We start from the raw sequence: 23,438 nt of genomic DNA, 5'->3' as shown, positions 1-23,438 counted from the left end.
CCCACACACCAACATCCACAGGCAGGGTTCCCACACACCAACATCCACAGGCAGGGTTTGCACACACCAACATCCACAGGCAGGGTTTGCACACACAAACATCCACAGGCAGGGTTTGCACACACAAACATCCACAGGCAGGGTTCCCACACACCAACATCCACAGGCAGGGTTCCCACACACAAACATCCACAGGCAGGGTTTGCACACACCAACATCCACAGGCAGGGTTTGCACACACAAACATCCACAGGCAGGGTTTGCACACACAAACATCCACAGGCAGGGTTCCCACACACCAACATCCACAGGCAGGCTTCCCACACACCAACATCCACAGGCAGGGTTTGCACACACCAGCATCCACAGGCAGGGTTCCCACACACCAACATCCACAGGCAGGGTTTGCACACACCAACATCCACAGGCAGGCTTCCCACACACAAACATCCACAGGCAGGGCTCCCACACACCAACATCCACAGGCAGGGTTTCCACACACCAACATCCACAGGCAGGGTTTGCACACACCAACATCCACAGGCAGGGCTCCCACACACCAACATCCACAGGCAGGGTTCCCACACACCAACATCCACAGGCAGGGTTTGCACACACAAACATCCACAGGCAGGCTTCCCACACACCAACATCCACAGGCAGGCTTCCCACACACCAACATCCACAGGCAGGGTTTGCACACACAAACATCCACAGGCAGGGTTCCCACACACAAACATCCACAGGCAGGGCTCCCACACACCAACATCCACAGGCAGGGCTCCCACACACCAACATCCACAGGCAGGGTTCCCACACACCAACATCCACAGGCAGGCTTCCCACACACAAACATCCACAGGCAGGCTTCCCACACACCAACATCCACAGGCAGGCTTCCCACACACAAACATCCACAGGCAGGGTTCCCACACACCAACATCCACAGGCAGGCTTCCCACACACCAACATCCACAGGCAGGCTTCCCACACACCAACATCCACAGGCAGGGTTTGCACACACAAACATCCACAGGCAGGGCTCCCACACACCAACATCCACAGGCAGGGTTCCCACACACCAACATCCACAGGCAGGCTTCCCACACACAAACATCCACAGGCAGGCTTCCCACACACCAACATCCACAGGCAGGGCTCCCACACACCAACATCCACAGGCAGGGTTTGCACACACAAACATCCACAGGCAGGGTTCCCACACACCAACATCCACAGGCAGGGTTTGCACACACAAACATCCACAGGCAGGCTTCCCACACACCAACATCCACAGGCAGGGTTCCACACACCAACATCCACAGGCAGGGTTCCCACACACCAACATCCACAGGCAGGGTTCCCACACACCAACATCCACAGGCAGGCTTCCCACACACAAACATCCACAGGCAGGGTTCCCACACACCAACATCCACAGGCAGGGTTCCCACACACCAACATCCACAGGCAGGGCTCCCACACACCAACATCCACAGGCAGGGTTTCCACACACCAACATCCACAGGCAGGGTTCCCACACACCAACATCCACAGGCAGGCTTCCCACACACAAACATCCACAGGCAGGGCTCCCACACACCAACATCCACAGGCAGGCTTCCCACACACAAACATCCACAGGTCTCCTGGTGATCCCATAGTCACCTACTGGGACAAGACAAAGATCAAGAAAATGGCTTTAGCAGGAGAAGCAGAAACAGGAAGATATGAGGAGTGGTTTCTGTGTGGATTACACCAGCAGGGTAGCTGTGGTGTGTGGAATTACATTTTAAAAAGTGAGTTGTCTTCTAAAACCACTGTGAGAACCAGGCAGGCAGGGGAAGGACTAGCTGTCTTCAGAGGAGATACATCCAAAGTCATAGGGTCTGCCTGTAACATATTAATGATAAGAGCCTGATTTCCTGACTGTCTTTTGCCCAGGATACGAGACCAGTAAAAGAAGATCAATCTTTTGGCACTCCCACTCTTAATAAGCTGATCTTTATTTAATGCTGTTGGTAATGAGGACAGACTTGTGTTTGTAACAATGATTTTAAACACATGTGATAACCAAACAGCAGTAGAAACCAGCTGAACTATCATGCAAGGAGCTGAAAATGAGGATCAAGATAAACTGCCACCATAAAGGGAGAATAAAAATTCAATCTGTATAAAGGTCAGCTAGTTGCTTGCCAGACTCACTTGGTGCATCCTGCAACAGCAGGATCTTGTCATTTGCAGGGCAATGTAATGAAGAGCAGTGTTATTTTGCATTTGGGATACTACACAAATACAATAAAAAATAGTCAGCATTTCTTCTTTGACTGGCTTTTGAAGGGCTTAGAATTGAGCCATACACAGTCTCCCTGATACGAAAAGGCTTTCAGTGAAGCAGGGTTTTTAGAAATTCTTGTATTGTGAATTGCAAGAGTCAAAAGAAAAGAGCAGATTGAGTTGTGTTTGACAGACAGCACAGTCAGGACTATGAAGCTTCAGAGTCACTGTAGCTTCTCCTGCATCATGCACTGGAGAATGGGCAGAAAACTGACTAAATAGTACCAGTGCTTCACCAGGCAGATGGTCAGGCAAAGGCCAAAGCCCTCTGTCCCTCACTCCCCTGCCTCTTCCAGTTCCTAGATGAAAGTTGAACTGGCACAGGGGTTGCTGTAATTTGCTGCTGGTATAGACCAGCAACAAATTACTCCCCTGAGGAACAAGCAGGAATAGGGAAGAGCATCTCTGAGGCATAAGACCTCCAGCATGATTCCTTACGCACCACCCATCTCTCAGGGCTATGCCCAGAGGCCCAAACTACCCTGTGGAGGATACTTCTGAGGCCACCAGAGAGAAGAGAACCTTTCTCCCACCTCCCGAATTTCCCTCTCCCCTTCTGAAGTGTAATCAGTGTAGATAGATGTCAACTTGATTACACTTGAGAAAAACTATATTGGTACGTGCCTTGGACCTCAGTGTAGGAGAGACACACTCCAAGCTTCCTGGCTTGGAACAATACCTTTAGCTAAGGAAACTAGCATCTTCTTGCTTTTCTCTTTTTGCATTTTTATATTTCCCAGAACTTTGGAGGCAAAGGGCCACCTTCCAAAAACACTTTCTGTGCAATAACTGGTAAAGCAAGACATTACTTGGTGTGACTACCAGGGTCATGATTAAATCCCAGAGGTAATATATTCAAATAGGCAGCCAAAATAAAACCCTGATGGTAAGCTCTTTTACTATGAACTTGTATTTGCATCACAAATCATATAGCTTTAACAGTCTGGAAGAAACTTTCATTTGTATTTGAACATAACCATACTTAAGAACAGACCAGTGGTTTTTTCCCTTATGTTAAAAGAGATTTATATGATACATCACCAAGGTCAGGGATCCCCATATCTCAGAATCATTGATGTATTTATGATCACTGTTTCCCTATTAGGATAGGATGCACAGTAATTTGCCACTGAAAAAAAGACAATTGGCAGTGGGGCTATCTGAGCAAATGTAGATTCTTGCAGTGTAGGTCCCCAAATCCCAGTAAAGCATCCTCTGCACTTAAGGGTCAGTGGAGAAAGATAAGCTTTTCTAGGAGTGATTTATTTTGTTTTTAGATATTTGTAAAATATCAGACTTTTGTATAAAATAAGACTTTTTCTTAATGTGCTGTTGGCTGCACAGAGTTAAGGGTGAGCAGCTGAGATGTTTGCATTACAGTTAAACAGTTAAACAGCTACCCTACTCAGGGAGATTAAAGATTGCAGAAGAATTTAGGTGTTTACATCTGAAATGTAGATACTCAGAATGCTTTTTTAGTTGCCATTTCTCCTTGGGAATACCAAGAGTTCCCGAGGACCAAATCTCTAAATTTGCTGAAGGCAAGCGTGCCTGTCTGTGAGGCACCTTGACTCCCAGTGACATTCACTGCCCTAGGCTTCCCCTGTTCAAATGAAGAAAAAAAGCAAAAAAAAATCAGTCAGGACAGAGTTTAGCTCTGAAGTATTACATAGTATAGGCAAAGACAGACAAAATATTGTCTGAAAATCCAGAGACAGAGGTTTTTTGATTTTTAAATAATTTAATTTTTTTGGATTGACTGGAAATTCCTCAAAAGTAGAATTTTGTAGTGATATTTTGGTTTTGGCTCAGTTTGTTGAAGTACATGCTTTCCCCATGTAAGGGAAAAAGAATTAATCTTTTATTTATAAAGGACACTGAACTCTGTGTATTTTAGCTACAATAGCATTTGATGCGTGCCCATACATATCTGTGTATGTACATATACATATAAAACCTACAAAAATTTCCAAATGCTAAGCACATTATAAATGATAAGAAGAGAAGGACAATATTGCATTGACTCCAGTAAATCCCTGGTGAATATAGAAGCCTGGGAAGGCAGGTTTAACAGGTCTTACCACTGTTGTTGGTAACTTGTGGAAGGTAGCAAGTGTGGAAAACATGTCACAATATGATGACCATGTGGCTATTCCTGTTTCCAGGCTCCATGATAATTTTTAAAGATCTCTGACTTCCTAAAGCCTTTGCTGGCTTATTGTTAAAAATGTATTGAGTAGATAGTAGGACTTGGACTCTAAGAAGTAATTTCATGCCTAATTCCTGATAGAATCTATTATCTCTCTTTGGCACACAGCAAAGTGGTCTGAGCTGTTAGATTTCTTATTTATACTCCAGCAACAACTGTTTCTCCTCTCCATCAGCCTACTTGAGAGAACAGAGAGTTCTTACTGGTGGCTGTATTCTTACATTGGTCCAGAGAGGTTTAGTGGGAAAGTGACCATAAATCTCCTTCTTCTACCCAGTGGCCCACTTTTCCTTTGGGGTGTCCAAAGTATCCTGGATTTACATGCGATTAGTCAGGACTTTTTGTTTGTTCCAATAAATCAAACTCTGATCAAGACACAGTGCTGCTGTGGGTGACAGCTGGTCTCTGATTAGGGTAAACAAAAGGGTGAAATGACCACTTGGTGCATGGAGATGTTTGCAGGGAAAAGATGTTCTCAAAGCTGCTTTTTGTACAATACATAATTTTAGACCCTGATATTTTTCCATGGTTTTACAAGGACAAGGGAGAATGACTTCAAACTGAAAGACAGTAGGTTCAGGTATAAGGAGGAAGTTCTTTGATGTAAGACCTTTGCTGTAAGTTCTTTGCTGAGGCACTGGAACAGGTTTCCCAGAGAAGTTATGGATGCTCCACACATGGAGGTGTTCGAGGCCAGGCTGGATGGAGCTCTGAGCAACCTGATTTAGTGAGATGTGTCCCTGCTTGTGGCAGGGATCTTGGAACTACATGATGTTGGATGTTCCTTCCAACCCATTGTATGATTATTTTCCCATTGCATTGTGGCTTTGATAGATTTTTTTTCTAAAGCAAGTAGAAAGAAATGCTTCTGGCTTTTGATAAGAGAGTACAAAACAGAGGGTCTGAATTCTGCCACTCTCAGTTAACACAAACACCACCCACCCTGCAAATAATTCTATGTCTTTTTTGTAAAACTAATTTTTTATTACTATTTAAAGCTAATTTTTAATTAGAGTGAAATGCAAATTGAAGAAGCTAAACTTCACTTTCCTTGGGGTTAAATACAGTAAGATTCTCCTCCTGCAACCTTTCTGCTCTTGAAGTCATCCTCTTCTTGTGCATAAACAGTTCTCTTGTAGGTTTGTATAGAGATTGTAGAAGTGGCTCCTCAGAAATGTCAGGGTGGAAAAGAAGTACTGGTTTCCTGGAATAGGGAACAGTCTAAAAAATAGCAAAGAATTGGCTGAGGGAGAGGTGAGCGAGGAAGACAGGGTATGACGGGGTATGGAGGGTCTTCAAGGCCAATGAGAGAGGACTTGAAGCTTTGCTGAAGAATGGCAATAGAGGGATGTTGTTGTGCCTTGAACAGGATTTTCTCTTTGTCACAGGAAGCACTTACCTACATGGGCTGGCACAAGCACCTTTCTAACTCACATCCCTCTGGACTGCAATACAGGTCCTCAGCCCAGTGAGGCAGACTTGGTCCTGATACCATCATTTTAAGGAGCTTGTGGTAATCTCCTGACTGAAAGGGTCTTCTCTTACACAGAAAACAAGATGAAGCTGAGTCTCTTTGCCTTTTCCTTCTCCAACTCACAGGAGAAAAGAGAAACAGAATCAAATCCACTGAGTTCCAAAACTGGTTGTTTGCCTGTGTGTTAGTCCTTCTCATTTTTCTCTTTTTCCCTGTGAGTCTGCTTTGCCAGACCAAGTGCGTCTTTATTGAGACAGTTCAAGGACAACACTTGTGAGGGTTGGAGCTTCCTGACATTTCTGACCTCCTCTCCTTCCATGGCATGGAGTGAGATCTTGTTGCTTATTCCTGGATGGACTGTCTGGGGGAAACAGAAGTGCTTCTGAGACCAGAGGGGAGGCTGTTTTTGACTTCTTAACAACAGACAAGAAGCAGGATGAGAACCTATGGAAAAAGACTATTAATGTATCCTAAAGTGGATTATAACAAGAAGGGGACAAGAATTGAACTCCTTTACGCGGATGGCCAAAGGGTCATGCAGTAGTTTGGGAGCCAGAGAAGTCAGGCACATTTGATGCCTGGCCACAGCCCGAAAGTGTCATGGGACAAGAAGGATGAGTGGGAACAGTTCAGGTGTTTGCTGCCAGCTGAGTTCCATCTCACGTGCTGGAACCTGGCAAACATCAGGCAGCCAAGGAGCTCTCAGAAAGAAATCCTTTTAGTTTTTCTTATGAAATATTTTCACTTTAAAGGCATGATAAAGTGAGAGATTGTTTGTGAAACCAGATGCAAAGTTTTTACTTTTTCTTGGTTTCTCTCTAAGAATGACATTTGCTACAGTTCTTGTTGAACACACAACTGGGCTAGAAGCAAGGATTTACTTATTGATGTATTTATTTAAAATTCCAAATTCAAGATGAAATTCTCATGAGAAGGCTGAAAAAAATTGTCATGATTTCCATTAAAAACCCAACCTGGTGGAAATCTCACTATCTAGGAGTTTTGTGAATAAAATCAGTAAAGTAGCTGCAGCAAAAGAGTAAATAAAAGTCACTTTAATAGCTGCACTTCTAGACATTTAAATTACATGACATTATCAATGTGTGAAAAGCTGTATTTGTATATGCTGGCACTACTGAAACCTTTATCTGTCAGAATCCAAGTGCTGCTGCTGTGCAGAAAGTCCTCTGTGAGGTGCACCCATGTGTTGCCAAAGCAGCAGGAACGTGTGCACTGATGTTGATCCAGAGGAAGCCTAGGGGTTCTTCCCCTCCCTCTTGTACGCTGATTATTTCTGCCAGGCCCAGGGAAATGTGTGCAAGCGCGCGGGGCCGTGGCTTGGTGACAGGATGTACATGCAAACAGATAGCTTCCATGATGCTCAGAAGTCCTTTTATCCTGAAGGTGCCGTGCAGCAGCATCTTTGAGTTGTAGGAGAAGACAAGCATGGGGCAGACGGGAAGGAGCCGGCCCCATTGCTCTAGGGCTGGGGTGGGTTGGTGCACAGCGCCCCGCTGAAACGAGGCCCAGAAACACTCCTTCTCAAGCCCTGGATGTAAGGATGTCAAAAATAAACTGTGTAAATATGCCAGAAAGAATGATACTTTCATGTTTTTATGCTAAAAATGGGTAAGGGAATTGTCAGGACTCTTGTGAGCAAAAATGATAATGTATGACATTAAATATTGACTTAAAATATCTGTTTTGCCACCCCTTTCTATTATTTCAGTATGCAGTTGCTTGAAGGTAAAGTATGATTTTTCTGTCCCCTCTGTAATAATATATAACACATCAGAACAGAAGTACATTTCCTACATTTTCTAAGTCTTGTAAAAATCAATCCACTTTCTCTATTCGAACGCGGATTAAATATATCAGATCTCGTAGCAATTATATTTTTGATCTTTTCATTGTTCATTGTTTATGTCATGGAAGTTTTCTGGGAATGTTTTTCGGGCTGAAAACCTGATTGGAAAATTGTGAGATGTGAGGTGTTTATTTTGAGTGTTTAGTAGTATGCTAAGTAATGACACTTGCATAGTCAAATTTTTAAATTACTAAAGAAGTGATGATGTTGTGGGGATAGTATTTACTGGTAGGATCAGTAAGATGCTGTATGTGTTAATAAGTGACAGGAAGAGATATCTTCTGTCTTGCACTGCAAATTGCACTGTTAAGTCAACAGTGAATGAGTTTTCATGGTAGATATCCTGTATAATGTGTTCAGCTGGGAAATGTGTGTCACAGCCCAGCCAGATATGGACAGAACTTACTTAGCGTATGGTAGATGCAGTTCCTTACCTGATATTTTGTTTACTGAACTGGGTGGTCATAGGAAGTGACTAGGACTCATTCAAAATAACACATTTGACATGCACATGCTCATTATTCTATTTAAAACACAGCACTGAATGCATTCTTGTGCATGATGATATCTTCTCATTCAAATGGTTTCTGCTACTCAGTTGGTTTTAAGGTAATAGTTATTTTTACACAGAGCTGCTTCTGTTGAGAAAAATGCTCTTCCTTGGCTGTGAGGATGTGTGCCAAGCAACCTTTAGGTTTTACCTGAAATAAGATATTAGGACTTGGAGCTGTGTGTGTGCTGTCTGTGAGCACATGCATACACATGGGCACTGGCATTGTGAAACAATGCAAACACCACAGGCGCAGGCACAGACATAGAAAGAAAATTATTCTTCTCCTGCTTATTTTCTTGGCACTTGCAGCTTGGTTAGATGTGAGATAGATGAAACATTTGCATCTTCTATCTGCATAATGAGTTCTATACAAAATGATTGCAGCTAATGCAAAAGACAGGGTGGCATGTTTTCAGTTTTAATGGGGACACTCAGAAAACTTCCAATCTTTCTTGACATTTCTTATAGCAAAATAAATGTGGTCTAGGTTGGAGTGTCTATTATGAAAATAAGAGAAGAGCGAGTCAATTATATTTCAATGACTGAATAGCCAGGGGTCCTCATTAAAATGATCAGAAAGGCTGCAGTGTTGCTTTCTTGTATGTAGCCACTGATTAAGTTGTATAAGAATGACATGGCCTTTTTGGGAGAAAAGCAGAGGATGCCGTGGTCCCTGGCCAGCCAGCCAGAAACCGTTGACACTTACAAAAGTGAGATGCGCACTCCATCAAGAAAGGGAAGTTACTACTTATGGGGTCATGGACTCCTGATGTATTTAAAAATAGTTGTGGCTGTTTTATTGGGCACAGTCAGAGAAAGCTCTGAATTTGCACTAGGCTGTATGAAAATGCCTGCGGTATGGTGGTGATATGGTATGTTTTCCTTTCCGCTGGCTTCGATGAAGTATACATAGCTTAACAGAATAGTACTATTATTGCAACCTCTCAGTATTTGAACCTTTAAGCAATATTTTAGTTATCAGTTCATTACTATTCATTTCTTAGAATTTAAATTCTTCTTATTTGCCAATTATTTTTTTGGTATAAAATGTTAGGAGAAAAAGGCTCGGTAATTTTTTCCCGGGAGAGACTGTATCCTGAAATGGTAAAAAAAATATTTGCTTAAACCTCCTGAGGGTTTGCAGTCTAAGGAAATACAGTATTGCCTAAGATCTGCTAATCCCAGATCAAGTGGCTGTAGAATTTTAAAAAAATGCATATTTTCCCTTTCATGTTACTTAACAGACCTTATATATTTGTTTAAAAATAATGCTTCTGCAATTATATTTTATACAATTTCACCTCTTTTAATAAGGTGATTGCTATAAAGAGATATATACTTCTAGTAAGGATTTATATACCTTATGTTTTTTATTTTAATTTGGAGAGTGCTGTAGAATGTTAACATTTTACATTTAAGAGTGACAGGAAGCAAAACAAATCTTATGTGTTAATTACACTGTCATAGTTTAAGTTTCTTCCCTTTAAATTGCATTGCTGACAGTTTCCAAAGATGAATTGATTAATAAAAGGCAACATTTAATAGTGATCTTATATCTATTAGTACAGTGAAGTTTGAACCAATATTCGTCTTCTGCCGAGCTAGAAATACACCTCAGCATTTTCCATTTTTACTATCTGATTCAAGTAAATACTAATGCAACAAATAAAACCAAATAAAATCTCTGCAATTTCTAACTGCAAGTACTAGCTAATCTAAGCTTGTATTCTAAGTCAAATCACATCATACAGTGCTCCATCATTAAAAATGATGTTTCATTATAAAAGAAGACAAATAGAGTTTTATATGTCTGCTCACATTTTGATTAAATCATTTTTAGTCTCAAGAAATCCAATAGCAGGACACACGGCAAGCTAAATACATTAACGTATCAGGTACTTAAAACTAATTGGATTTACTAAAATTAGCTAATAATGCAGCTAAATAATGATGCTCTTCGTTTTCAATTCAGGAGCTCAGTAATGGACAAGGGAAACTGCAAGTGCTTGCAGTAAGCAATAAAAGAATTGGTAATTTTGCCAATTATTATGTAGCACAAGATGGCTATTTAAAAAGTTTTCATTTTTATTTACATACATGGCATCTAAAGAGGTGAAAAAGTGTCTCTGCCTTATTTACTTAAAATGCATGAGCGACTGATTCATTTCCATATAATTTCTGTGATATTTTCAGTCTTTAAATTGTTTTAAATGGAGTTCACTCAGCCATTAATTTTTGTTTAGTAGATGAAGAATCTCGTTGCATTAAAAAGAAGTCTACTTATTTTTTTAACCTGTTAGCAATATGTAATAAAACTATAAAATTCATATGCGCTATTTTTTTTCTTTTGCAGCAGGAATAACATTCATAACTAGCAACCAACTGATGAGTGTGTTTTTGTCTAAGGAGAGATACAATTATTGATGTAGTACCGGGGTATGAACCCATGATTATGGTGCTTAATACTTGAATTTGGTTTGAAACACCTAGATGTCTTTTCTCCCAATGCTTTAGTGGCTAGTTTAATACATCTTTACAGCAATATGTAGTACTAAAATTCTGTAGTGACTGAAGAAGACAAGTAGACTTATTTTTTGAATAAAATTATGAAAATTTTTGAGCAGTGGAGAGTAAAGCTTGAGATTTCTTAGGGTGCTCTGGTTTTGCTCTTACCATATGTGAACAAATTAAAAATATTCTTCAGAGTGATTGGGGAGATATTTTTAAGAACTTTGCCATCCATCTCTAATTTACTTCCCTAAATTTATTTGTGTGTAATTTTTTTTTTTAATGAAAGCAAAGAATTAAAGTACTACAGGTCTTTGAATGTAATTAGTGCTATAGCCACTGCTCTCTGAAAGTGAATCAACAGCAGCAGACCACAGATGTCAGGTATGCAGGCTGCTCATCTGACTGATAAGTCCTTCCAGACTGCTTATAGTCATCTAAAAAATCACCTTGGGTTTGATGTTTCTGAAGGGAAACATATTCCATAAGGAGGACATGGTTGTACTCTGTATGTAGAATTTTCAAGAGCAATTTGCCTTCTTTCAGAAGGAGAATTTCCTACATGACCTATTCAGGTCTCCACAGATATGCTTGAAAGAAAAAGAGGCTTGCAGGAAACATTTTGTGTCGTTATCTGTTTCTTTATTTAAACCTTATTTTTTCTAGCAAGAAATGTAATTCAGTGCTTGCATCATGAGAAGTGTGGTCTGAGTGTTTAACAGGTTTAAGCAAGATTAAGAGATTGAAGTTGAGAACAAGTTACTGTCTGCGAATTCAAATGCAAAATATCCTCATTAGAATAATTCACAGGAAATTCGGCCCCACTGCTGTGGAATCAGAACTGGCCAAACACGGCCTAATGTCAGCAATGAACTCCACTTTAACCAGCCTTCCAACCTGGGTATCGTCAGAGTAATTGGTCTTTTAGTTGATTTGACTAACTGACAGCCAAGCCACTAATAATTACCTGTGGCAGCATTTATATATTTTTTTCTTTTACATTGTAGCACAACATCAATGAATATATTTTAAATATTCATGGGAGTTGAATGTTTCGATTATAATTTAAATAATTATTTATGGAAATATAATTGCATGTCTGTGCCTACAATGGAGAGATTCTGTAATTTGATTAAAGAGAGAACAACAGCATATCTGCCCATCTAATTTTGTGGTTAAACTATTCATGACTTATAATAATATATTAATTTTGTCAATTTGTTAGGGTATCATTTCAACTTTTTGACAAGCTTTCATCTTTATTTAGCTGAATTCAGTGCTTACTTAATAACTTATGCTTTATGAAGCTCTTCAAGAACATGATATTCTCACAACCATCCACAATTTCATTTACATTGTGCTGTTGAGGCTCTTTAACATAGCATATTTCTGTGTGAATGATATACATAAATATAAAGCATATGCATGTTCGTATGGCCCCAGCAGAGCAGAAATGTGCTGCAAAGACTTCCAAGACTCATATGCTGGAGAACTTATTTCTGAGGTAAGCTAGAGACAAGGATCCACTAAAACCTAAATTAATACTGCTCTGTGTTCCTGTGCAAAATAGTGGTTTGAGTACTGTGTTTTGCTCTTTACTAAGGAGATGTATTTGCTTATAGACACTATTAGGGAATATATTTTAGTGATGAATGAATAGAAAATAATAGACTGGGTAAAAACAAGCAATGTTTTAAAATTTAAACTATTTAAAATTACTTAAATTTCCAAATATCATGTTTCAGTTATGGAACTAGAGATAGTTAATTTTAAATATAATATTTTCATTCCTGAAATATTTCTAGTATGTCTATTTATCTCTCAGGCTACCTATAATTTGCCTTCTACTGGAAAAAGAGCATATATTTTTCCTGTACACCTTTGCGCTACCCTTCTATTCTAAATGTCCCATTTTTAGAACTAGTGAAATGTAGTGATATTGGATCATTACTTGTTTTCCATATCTGAATAAAATGTCAAACTACTTATTTCCTAATACTGATTAACAAGTGGTAAAAGTGTTTATAATTCTAAGGTATAGCTATACAAATTGCCAATATCTTAAATATTTTAGTGTTTAAAAATATTCTCTGAAGTTTCTTTTCAGCAGTATTTTGTTACTCCTGAGAGTATGTTGTTATATTTTAATTACAAATATTGATTAGCTGATGATATTAAAAAGTGAAATTTTGTTGAAAAGTTGAATCAGATATTTAGGATAAATGAGGAAAATTATTACCATATATTTTAGTGTTATGTGGAAATATTTAAAAAAAAATGGACTGAAAAACCATAGGTACTTTATCTTGGAGATATTTCAAAATCTAAGATGAAGACTGTTAAAACTGTTCCAGTTACTGAAAACAGCAACTGAAAATATATTTAATATGCACGAGTGTGCATAGATTGCTTCAGTGTTTAGTTTGATGTATAATAATTATTTTTATCTACTAATATTTATTTATTCAAAGTCAGAGAAATGCTGCTATTGAATAAGTATAATTCAGGCATAAAATCTTTGTTTTTCTATCAATGCATTTCAAAAGAAGCCTGATTACACTTCCCTTATCATAAATATTTCCAAAACTTTCTCGAACTATAAAACTTTAAATGGAGACAAATAAATTCAACTATATGATAGCTTTAGTATAGGAGAAGTTGTGTATGTTTTATTTGGTTAATCTATTTGATTGGCCCAGCCTGTCATTACAAAGTTTCTGAGGGTAAGTTATAAGATATCTTCTAGCATGTATGATTATAAGAGGTCTGTGGTTTTTCCCATTAATTTCAGAATATTCTTTCAAAAATATTAATAAATTAGGTATATTTTACAGATTTTTATAGAAGAGAGCTATTTAATCTTTCAGTGTTTTCAAAGAACAATTCATTATAAACTTACATCTTATCCCAATGAACTTACATCAGAGTGAAATGGCAAAGTTATAGTTCAGTTACCTAGATAGGAAATGAAATAAAAGCATTATCTTTTCAGTATATTCACATTCCAGTGATAAATAATTTTAACTAGATGTATAAAGAGAATACATCCAGACATATCATGACTATAATATCATAGACTAATTTTTGTGTATTGTCTCATTGTCCCTGAAACATAAATTATACCTTAGATACTCAGAAGGTCAAAAATTAGAATTAGTCATGAAATATGTAGGTGTTTTCAAATAATTACTGCAAATGTGATTTTTAACTAAAAAACAACAGAAATGCCTTACTGCCAATGGTACTTGACTTTTTATTATCCACTCAGAAAAAAACCCCAAGATCGCTGTTGGCTGAACAGAGACCATTATAGTAAAATTAAATTCAAGTGTATGATGTAAAAATGAGACAACCTTTAAAATAAAATTCAGGTAAGTCACCTGAGTTTGTTAAAAGTAAGCATATGTTTGCAGGTCTGTTGTTGACATAATTTGAAAACTACTAGAATTATTCAGTAAAGTCAGAAATAGAGCTTGTACAAGCAGCCTGTTCAAAGCCATTTGCAGAGGTTATTTAAAGTGTTTTTTACTCTGAATGGTGGATAGAAATGGGCTAAGAAATGCTTAGTGAAATACCAAATAGGTAAATTTATCTTTCAGTTATTACTGTTGTGCTTTTTACACATAAGTAATTACTTACATTCAACACAGAGCCCTGCTGTTTTCCTGGGATTCCTGCTAGCAAGAGCAAAATGTGGATTATGATACTTAATGTGTAGGTTAATTACTTCAGCTTTCAGCCCCCAAAACATTTATCAGTTTATTTCTTCATTTCAGTTCCTGTAATTCAGGAATAGTCAATTCCTGTAATTCAGGCTGGTCAATCCACCAGCCACATATACATTTCAATCTATCTGCCATCCTTCAGCTGCTTAGCTAAACACCTGGTACTCATGCAAAATCAAAAAATATTCCAGTTTCCACATTTGCCAGGATTCTCAGAAAATTTACTTCACATGTAAATAATATTCTTTTCTACTTTCTCAGTACAGGGGACTTTATAAAGTCAGGGTCGATTTATGGATACTAAAATCTCCACCCCTGCCATGGCTCTATTTCACTGTAATTCTTTGGAAAGCTTCCTCATATCACCTTCAAAATAAAATATAGATTTTGAGAAATAGACCTTGAGTATGAATAGATTTGAGCTGTTGGATGAATGGACAAAACAAGAGTGAAGTGACTAAAGGAGTCCCTGGAAAACAAGAACAACTGTGAAACTTGTCTCAAGACAGCATGCAGCTCATAATTGTTGATGTCCTAACTAAAGAAGGTGCAGCAGCAAAATGTAATGCCCATATTGTACATTACCTTCTTCAGTCTTACAAACCTTAATTTGGGAAAGGGAGGCTCAGTAGGAAAATAAGTGTCTAAGGAACCCTAAAGTGTTTGACTATAATTTGGACTAAGAAGGAGATAAGGATCTCTGCTTAAAAAAAAAAAAAAAAAACCAAAGCAGCCCTTTAACCAATGTTTTGGCACTTATTTAAATTTAAAAATCTTTTCTGACAGGAGTACAAGGCTGGGAGCAAGAAAGTGAGCTCCAGAATAATATTTTTTTTGGAGATTTTCCTGTTACATGAAATTCTTTTGCTTTCATTAGTTAACTATTATGTTGCCTGAATTTTTCTTTCTTCAAGAACATATGTTGTCCACCTGAAAAACAACAGATATTTAAGAAGGCTGATCTGTCTTGGCAGATCAGCTACTTTCATGTCATGTAGGACTTTCTAAACAGCTTGGATTGTAAAGGCCTTTGTAAGCAACTGAAGCTTTTAGAAATGAAGAATCAAAGAGGTGTTTGGTGACAGTTTCTGATTAAGTTATTTAAAAGTAAAGAAATTTATATAAAATGGCTGGTTATATATAAAATAAACCAGAGGAAATATCTCATTTTCAGAGGAAATGTCTCAGGCTACTGAATTGGCTTATTATGAGAGTGAATTTGGGTGTGGTGGGAATGCCATTTCTGATCCTCTGAACAATATCCCTGGTTCCTCCTGTTCAAGGTCAGCTGGAAAGCTCCTTGCCCGTGTCTCAGCTCCCAGAGCTCTTGGTAGCTGTGGCTGACAGGCAATTTCTGCCCTGCTAATGACCTGGTGAGAGCAGGTGGTCACACACCAGCTCTAGGACCCTGTCTCTTCTCTCTGAAAATCCCCACAGATTTCTGAAGGGATCTGTACTGCCCTGCCTCCACTACCTCAGGAAAAAGCAGGAGCCATGATGTAGTTCCCAGCTGCAGCAGGTGACCTGCACAATTCTTCCATCACCAGTGCACCTGCTGTCACTGGCATGAGGACATTGTGTCTGTAAGAAAGCAATTCTTGAACAGAAAACACCTGGGTCAGCTGGGTACGAGACCAAGGGAGATATGCTTCTCTTTATGGTTAATAAAGAAAGACATTCTGAAGAATGAACTACATAGCTATGCCACAGTCTCATGGTTTTTTGTCTCATTTTTTTCATTCCTTTTAAAATATGCTGACTATCAGGCTTTTTTGAAGACTGTTTGATATTTTGCTAAACATAGCCAGATATACATGGGCAAATTCTGTAAAAGAGCATGGGAGCATCTGTGTTTCTCTAGTTAGTGTCCTGTTTATGAGAATAACAACAGAGGGTATTGTGGGAAGAGTGTAAGTACAGGATAATGCTTCTCCCAAAATTTTATTTTCCCTCAAGGAGCAACGGAAAACCATATTTTTATTTTTAATTTTTTTTTATCCTATCTGCAGGCTTGGAAACATAATGTCTTCTTCTCCAATTTAGATGTAGCAATATCTGTCAGTGCAAGGCCATATTGTTTTGGTTGACTGCATCAGCAGTTCCACGTGAAGACAAGCCACACATTTCAGAGAGGCCGCAAGTGTCTGCCTGTTGTAATCTTAGTTCAAAAGCTCCATACCTTCTCGGTGATTTCTCATGGGGATCTCCCCACAGCACTGACTCCTTCTTCACAGCACAGCCAACAAACCCCAACTCTCTCCTTACCCAGCTAACCCCCTCTTCTATAGCAATCATCATTATTGGACTCAGCTGTGGCCAATTAAGGGCAGGCCTGTTCCTAATCTTTGGTGATTAGTACAGCTGCAACTCCTCAGCTGTGAGATTACCTTTGCACTATCTTTATTTTCTTACATTCTATCCCTCCATATCTGCCTGCCTAAGACACTCTCTGCATGAGTGTGTCCCCTGCCTTCCATTTCTGATGTGGATGTTGAATACTTTGGTGCATTTGGCCAGTGAATTGAGCTCTGAACACCCAATAGTGTTGGATGGATCCAGGATGGCCAAGCAGGTGCTGTGAAAATTACTGAACTCTTGGCAGCTTCAAAACTCCCTTCAAAACTCCTGCCAAGGACTGTACAATTTACTGTTTGAGCTGTCAATCTGCAGTGTGTGTCTTAGCCTGTCAGCTACTCAGAGCACAAAAATTCTCCACTGAGTCAGAGCAAAGACCCATTTACCGTAGTTCTTTTCTGTTGTAATTTATCTGGTTAAGAGGGTGAGGAAATAGGGTACAGTGTTATTGTCCCATGGAATTCTTCATTCTTCATTCTTCAGTGGTTTGTAGTTCAGAGAGTGCCAGAAACCCAGAAATAACATTTAAGAATACATCATAAACTACTCCAAATGGATTTGATTGATGGATTTATTTTTCTAAATTGCTAAATTGCATCTTGCAGCAGGGATTTCCATAGCTTTAGGGTTCATTTTGTAAAGATCTTTTTGTTTTGAATTTCCTAGCTGTGATTTTATGTGATGTTTTTGAATTGAAAAAGGCAAACCCCTACTGTTCCCAATTGACTTAGATTGCTCATACTTTTTTACCCTTCAGTAATTTCTCTTTTAATTTTCTCTTTTGGAATTTGTAGAATCTTAGTTCAGTTTTTCCTCCAGAGAAGTTGTTACATTTTGTTGCTTGTCCTCTTTTGATCCATCTATTTGTTTGATTTTCTCTGTAGCTTTACCAGTCCTTCTACACTCTTGCTACCTGGGATAACAGCACAGAATCCATTAATGATGTGAATAATTAATTTATAAATTGGCTGAATAATTACTCTGTTTTCTAATCCTTTCTTATTAATTCAATTTTTCAAATTAATTTAAAAATTTCTACTTAGCATTAAGCATTTTTTTTGATAGAACTATTTGTTATAATCATTTTCTAAGAGGTACTAGCAAGATCAAATTTGCTAAAAACACAAAACATTTCCTAATGTAATTAGGAAGTTCAAGTTTATGGATGCAGAGGACACAGGACATTTCACTGTATTATTGTTTAAAACAATAATATGGGATAATTCCTTGGTGAGAATTCCACTGTGGTGAGTTATGACTTGATGAGCTGGTAATGAAAAACACTCGTTAAAATAAAATCTTGTGAATCCTTGTTCACAGGATGAAACAATTCACTCATGGCAAGGCCACCAGAATATGAGGTGCAGATTTGGTGATAACTTTTGCAGCTGTTTGTCACAGTGTTTAAGAACCCTTAATACACCTGCAGAAACTGACCCTAAGCTGGAAGATTAAGCCAGTTTCTTAAAAACTTTTAAAGTTGCTTTTTTAACATAGTAAAGGAAAGTTATGCCTACACAGTTGGAAGGGATGAAATTTGCCATCTGTGATAAAAGTTCTGTGTTGAGCCTTCAAGATTTGCATTTCTGGAATTTTACTAAGTTCAATTCTTTTGCATTTTCTGTGGCTATGTGAAACATTAAGAATCACTTGCAGTAGCAAAAGGAATATTTTAAGTGTTTATTAAAGTATGCATGACAGAGCAAAGGGATTTATGTAGTGTATGGTCTAAAAAAATTCTGGAACTCATCTACAGTGTAAGTGGCAGAAATTCCTATTAAAAGGGGATGCTGTAGATGAATAAAAAGTTGTTGATTTGACCTGTGTAGTACAGCCCTATGGAAGGAAGACAAATAAAGAAATTGCTGGTGTGGAATTTAGATAATTTCTAAATTTCAGTTTACAGTTACAGAAACCTCTGGTTTTCAAAATGTGTTTCATGGTAGTCTAAAAGAGCTTTTTTCTTCAAACTATAAACAAGGATGAAATTATCTTCTGCCTGATTGCTTGAAGATCTTTGTTTGTCAGGTTTCCTCAGCTTGTTAGGTCTGCAAGCCAATACCTTGATTGAAACCCTTGATATTTTTATTCCACAAGGTTATTTAGATGGTATAAAAGAGTGTCAATGATCTCTTACTTTTTACATTGCTCCTGTAAGAATAAGAATTTACTTTTCAGTAATTTGCAAAGATGAGTACTTTAACTGAAATCAGTATTTATAAAAGTATAGTATTGTTTGAATAACCTGAGCTCTAAATTTCTAAAACCAGTTCATTTTTTTGCTCATATCTGGACAATATTTTTTTATTAGTTTTGATGATGAAAAATATTTTGGAAGCTATTTGTTTTCAGAAATATTTCCTCTTCCTCTTATTTTTTTTAAAATTCTTGAGTACTGTCTGATTACTCCTTATGCTCAGAAAGACATAACGCACCAAAGAGATAAAAAAGCCTCCCTGGACCAGTAAACTTATTCCAGGGAAATTCAGGCTACAAAGCCAAGTTATTTTCAATGCTCCCCACTTCTCTGAAACTTTCTTAAAGATCCAGGTAATGCTGACTTTGCATCAACTATTTAATTGATTTCTGTTATAGATGAGTATTATTTCCTTAATATTTAGCTGAAGTTCTTGCTCTTGCTTTAAGACAGCAATATGAAAGACGCTGTTCCAGACCTTGCCTTCTCTTAAGAGATGAAGAAGCAAGGTGTTTGAAGGAGGAGGATGTTAGGAAAAGAGAAAAGTGTACAAAACTTGAGGGCTCTTGGTAAGCTTTAGGAAAAACTGAAGTTCTACGTCTGCAGCAATACTTTTCTCGACTTCTTGGAAACTTTATTCTCTCAAAGAATTAATAAGATATAGTTACATAGAAATTCTGTTCAGTATATCTTTAATGATTAACAAATTTGTGACTTTTTTTTAAAGTGCAAAGTGGTCAGTCTATTATACCAGGCTGCAGACATGTCACTTTAATGATATCTTTAGACTTTGGAAACAAAATTACACAGCAGAAGGATGACACATACGGAGCTGAGCACAGAACAGTGGTTCAGTAAAGTCACGACCACATGATCTGCCAGAAGCTGACCTCATTTCTGAATGCTTTTAAATTATATGAATAGTTTTGAAAGGAATTTGGAAAAATAGCTATACGCATATTCAATTTCTGTTGCCTTTTATTTTCTACATGCTTTATATTTTTACTGATTCCATTTTTTTTTTCTTAAATGAACGGCCATGCATTATATTTTAGAGCTATCAGGTGCAATTTTTGGTCTTTAGACGATCTGAGCTACCATTAAATCACACATTTGTTGTGCCCATAATGTCATCACGCAAATGATAACTCTTAGATCTATTAATATAGTGAGCAAGAATCTCCATTTAAAAATCAAATAAAATTTACTGCTTGTATATTTATATTTTCTGGGGAAGGAGGAACAACTGTCTTCCCATTAGTTTATGACTTTCCTCTTTTCTACTGTGAAATCCAAACAGCCATAACACATAGCCATAATTAAAGAATATTCAGGGTCCAAGTGGAATCTATGTCCTGCTCTTTCTAAATTTAGATTAAAAAACACAGCTGCAGGAAGGGGCTTTTCCACCTTTGGGCTATTCAGCAAACCTTTGTTATTTCAGTAGCATTGATAGATGCAAGTTAGAGGGAATGCAACACGCTGTAAAGAAAAGATTCAAAACCCTAAATGAAGGAAATAGTTACTTAGAACAGCTCTCAGCGGACTTTGGCATGTCAGATTGCTTGGTTCTTGGCTTAGTGTTTTGAGGAACGTTTCTGGATGAAGCAGAGTCCAAGTCACTGACCTTGAATCAAAGCACAAAGGAGAGGAACTGCACCTCTTCCCACTGCCCTGACTTTCTCATTGTGCCTGCAGCCCCAGCCCAGCACCCACTGTGCTCCCAGCAAAATCCAAAAAATCCACACTTACACCAGTCTCTCCTTCACTCTTTTTTGCATGTTTTGCTTGCCACTATAAAATGAATGAAGGAGGGAAGGGCACACTCTCATGTGGGTGCTGCCTCTACCTGCTGACCTCAGGGAGAGTTTGCTATTGCTGCCATGAGCTATTTTCCTATTGATCCATCTGTACTGCCGGGCAATGCTAAAAAGCTGATTAAATCTCCATGTCATACCTAGATTGGAAAAATGGACAAATTCCAACTCCCATATATGGGTAAGGCTGAGGCCTTTAGTAGGATTCCATCCCATTCAACACTTTGGAGAGGAAAGGTAGAAAACAAAATTAATTGGAGATCTTCAGGAGTGTTTAAGTGCAGTGTTTAGAAACAGTAGAATTAAAAGTTATTATAATCTGTTCTTCTCATTTCACTCACCTACCTTGAAAGTCCAGACTGTCATGTTGTACAACCTGCTGGAGGCAGATGCTAGTGTTGACCTGGAGCACAAACAGCCCAACATTTTTCATGGTTTAACAAATAAGGAAAAAACACTTGAGCAAAACTAAAAGCAGTCATGAAAATTCACATGTCTCTAGTCAACATAAACAGCTTTTTTCTTTTATCCTTTGTGATTGTGTCTTTGCAAGTACTTACACCTGCTTGCAGAGATTTTTTTTGGTAATATATGGTGGGGACAGCTGGGACTAGCAAAAGCATAGATTGAATGATTAAATAATTAAATCCTTTAAAAAGACAAAGAACTGACTGGCATTAATGGCATGTCTGGAAAAGGAGTCTTTCTATGTTGTGCCCTGCCATTCCAAGTTGCTGGTTTTTGCTTCTACCTTCTTGCAGCTTCAGTTCAGACAAACGTATTTCTGTGCCACCAAAACTGTTCAGTGAATTATTTCTGATTACCCCTTGTACTGGTTTTGGCTGGGATAAAGTTAATTTTCCTTACAGCACTTCCAACAGGGCTGTGTTTGCCCACAGTTGGAGTCTTTTCTGTTTCTCCAGCTGTCCTGACAATGAGTAGGCTGGGGAGGGCACATTGTTGGGAGAGCTGGCCCCAGCTGACCAAAGGGACATTCCATCCAGCATGGTGTCCTGCTCAGCATAAACAGCTGGGGGAAGAAGGAGAATGAGAGGGACTTCCATAGTGGTGGCATTTGTCTCTCCAAGTCTAGAAGGAAGCTAGGTGATCTTGAATATTGAAGTTGGAGGGGAGACGACCCACCTTGCGTTGGTCAGCATCGACTCCCCTTTATTCATCAATCAATCACCTTTTAACAGTGTTAATTCACTTCATGCATATTGCAAAATCTGACTCACAATAGGTCAGAGATAACATACCAACTCCTCCTTATGTTTCCAATACCAAGATTTGGGTTCTCAAAATTATTCTTGCTTTCCCAAAACAGCCAAAGATAGAACATCCACTTCTTATGAGAAAGCTGCCTGAGAACTCTGGTGTGCAAGGCTTTGACTCAAGGCCTTCATGTTTGCCACTTTTACTTGTAATTAAAAATAACCTGAGAACCTCCGCTGTTCACAGAAACAGGCTGTGAGAATCTGCTCCTCACAGCTGCCTTCTAGGCCATCTCTGAAAAAATCTCCAACACTTGAAGATCCCTTCCAATCCAAACCATTCTATGATTCTGTGATTACATGTGATGGAAACCCTGATTTCCTGGGGATGGATGAATGAATTCCTTGTTTTTCTTTGCTTACATGTGCAGCTCTTGCTTTACCTGTTAAACTGTCTTTCTCTCAACCCATGAGCTTTCTCACCTTTACACTTTTGATGCTGTCCTCCATCCCACTGCAGAGAGTGAGCAGGCAGCTGTCTGAGGCAGAGTTTCCAGGTGGGGTTAGACCACAATACCTTTTAAATGCATCATAAAAACCTCATGGAAAACAGGCAAAGAAACCAACAAAAACATGTGCAAGTTTCCTCCTTCCCAAACCAGGCTCAAAATGGTGTTCTTAAATGTGCTGAGCCAAAGGAATGAGTGAGGCGCTCTGGGAAAACAGCTCTTTGCAGGCAAGTCTGATTGATATTATTCATCCAAACCCATAAGTTAACCATGCAAGTGACTCATTAGCTATCACAGAGGCAGCTTTTCTTCCTGCTCGTACAGAGCAAGTGCCTGGGGTAGAAAGTACGAAGACAGCAGCTGGAGTCACCCTTGGGCTGTGTGGGCTGGTGCTGTGTGTTCTTCTCTCATGGAGCCCTATGAATCTGCTTATCATTGCTTATTTGTAGTGTGTTAGGAGCATTAGAAAGCCACAGAAAGAAAATTTCAGCTGGTGGGGGCAGTCCAAAGCGTGTGGGTTTGCTATGGGAATTCGTGTTCATCCCAGCCAAGCAGGAATGATAACGAATTGCCTCATGCCCTCCATGGCTCTTAAAAGCAAAAGAAAATGACTCTTTTGAGAAAAGATGGTTGCAATGAATCAACCATGCTATAAAAACAATGTAGACCCTTC

The 23,438-nt window shown here is 38.7% G+C and overlaps 1 long non-coding RNA gene across 1 annotated transcript; it reads right to left on the bottom strand.

Moving 5' to 3' along the window:
* Window positions 1-6,899: 6,899 nt before the first annotated feature.
* On the bottom strand, window positions 6,900-16,930 carry LOC135446309 (uncharacterized). The gene is made up of 3 exons (XR_010439723.1): window positions 16,853-16,930; window positions 13,848-13,903; window positions 6,900-7,569 (listed from the first exon to the last, which is right to left on the bottom strand). It is a non-coding gene; the product is annotated as an uncharacterized LOC135446309 (long non-coding RNA).
* Window positions 16,931-23,438: the final 6,508 nt, after the last annotated feature.

This window comes from Zonotrichia leucophrys, chromosome 3 (genome assembly GCF_028769735.1).
Source record: "Zonotrichia leucophrys gambelii isolate GWCS_2022_RI chromosome 3, RI_Zleu_2.0, whole genome shotgun sequence".
Taxonomy (NCBI): Eukaryota; Metazoa; Chordata; class Aves; order Passeriformes; family Passerellidae; genus Zonotrichia; species Zonotrichia leucophrys.
Note: the sequence above shows the minus strand (reverse complement) of the source record. Positions and strands in the feature narration are given on the sequence as shown.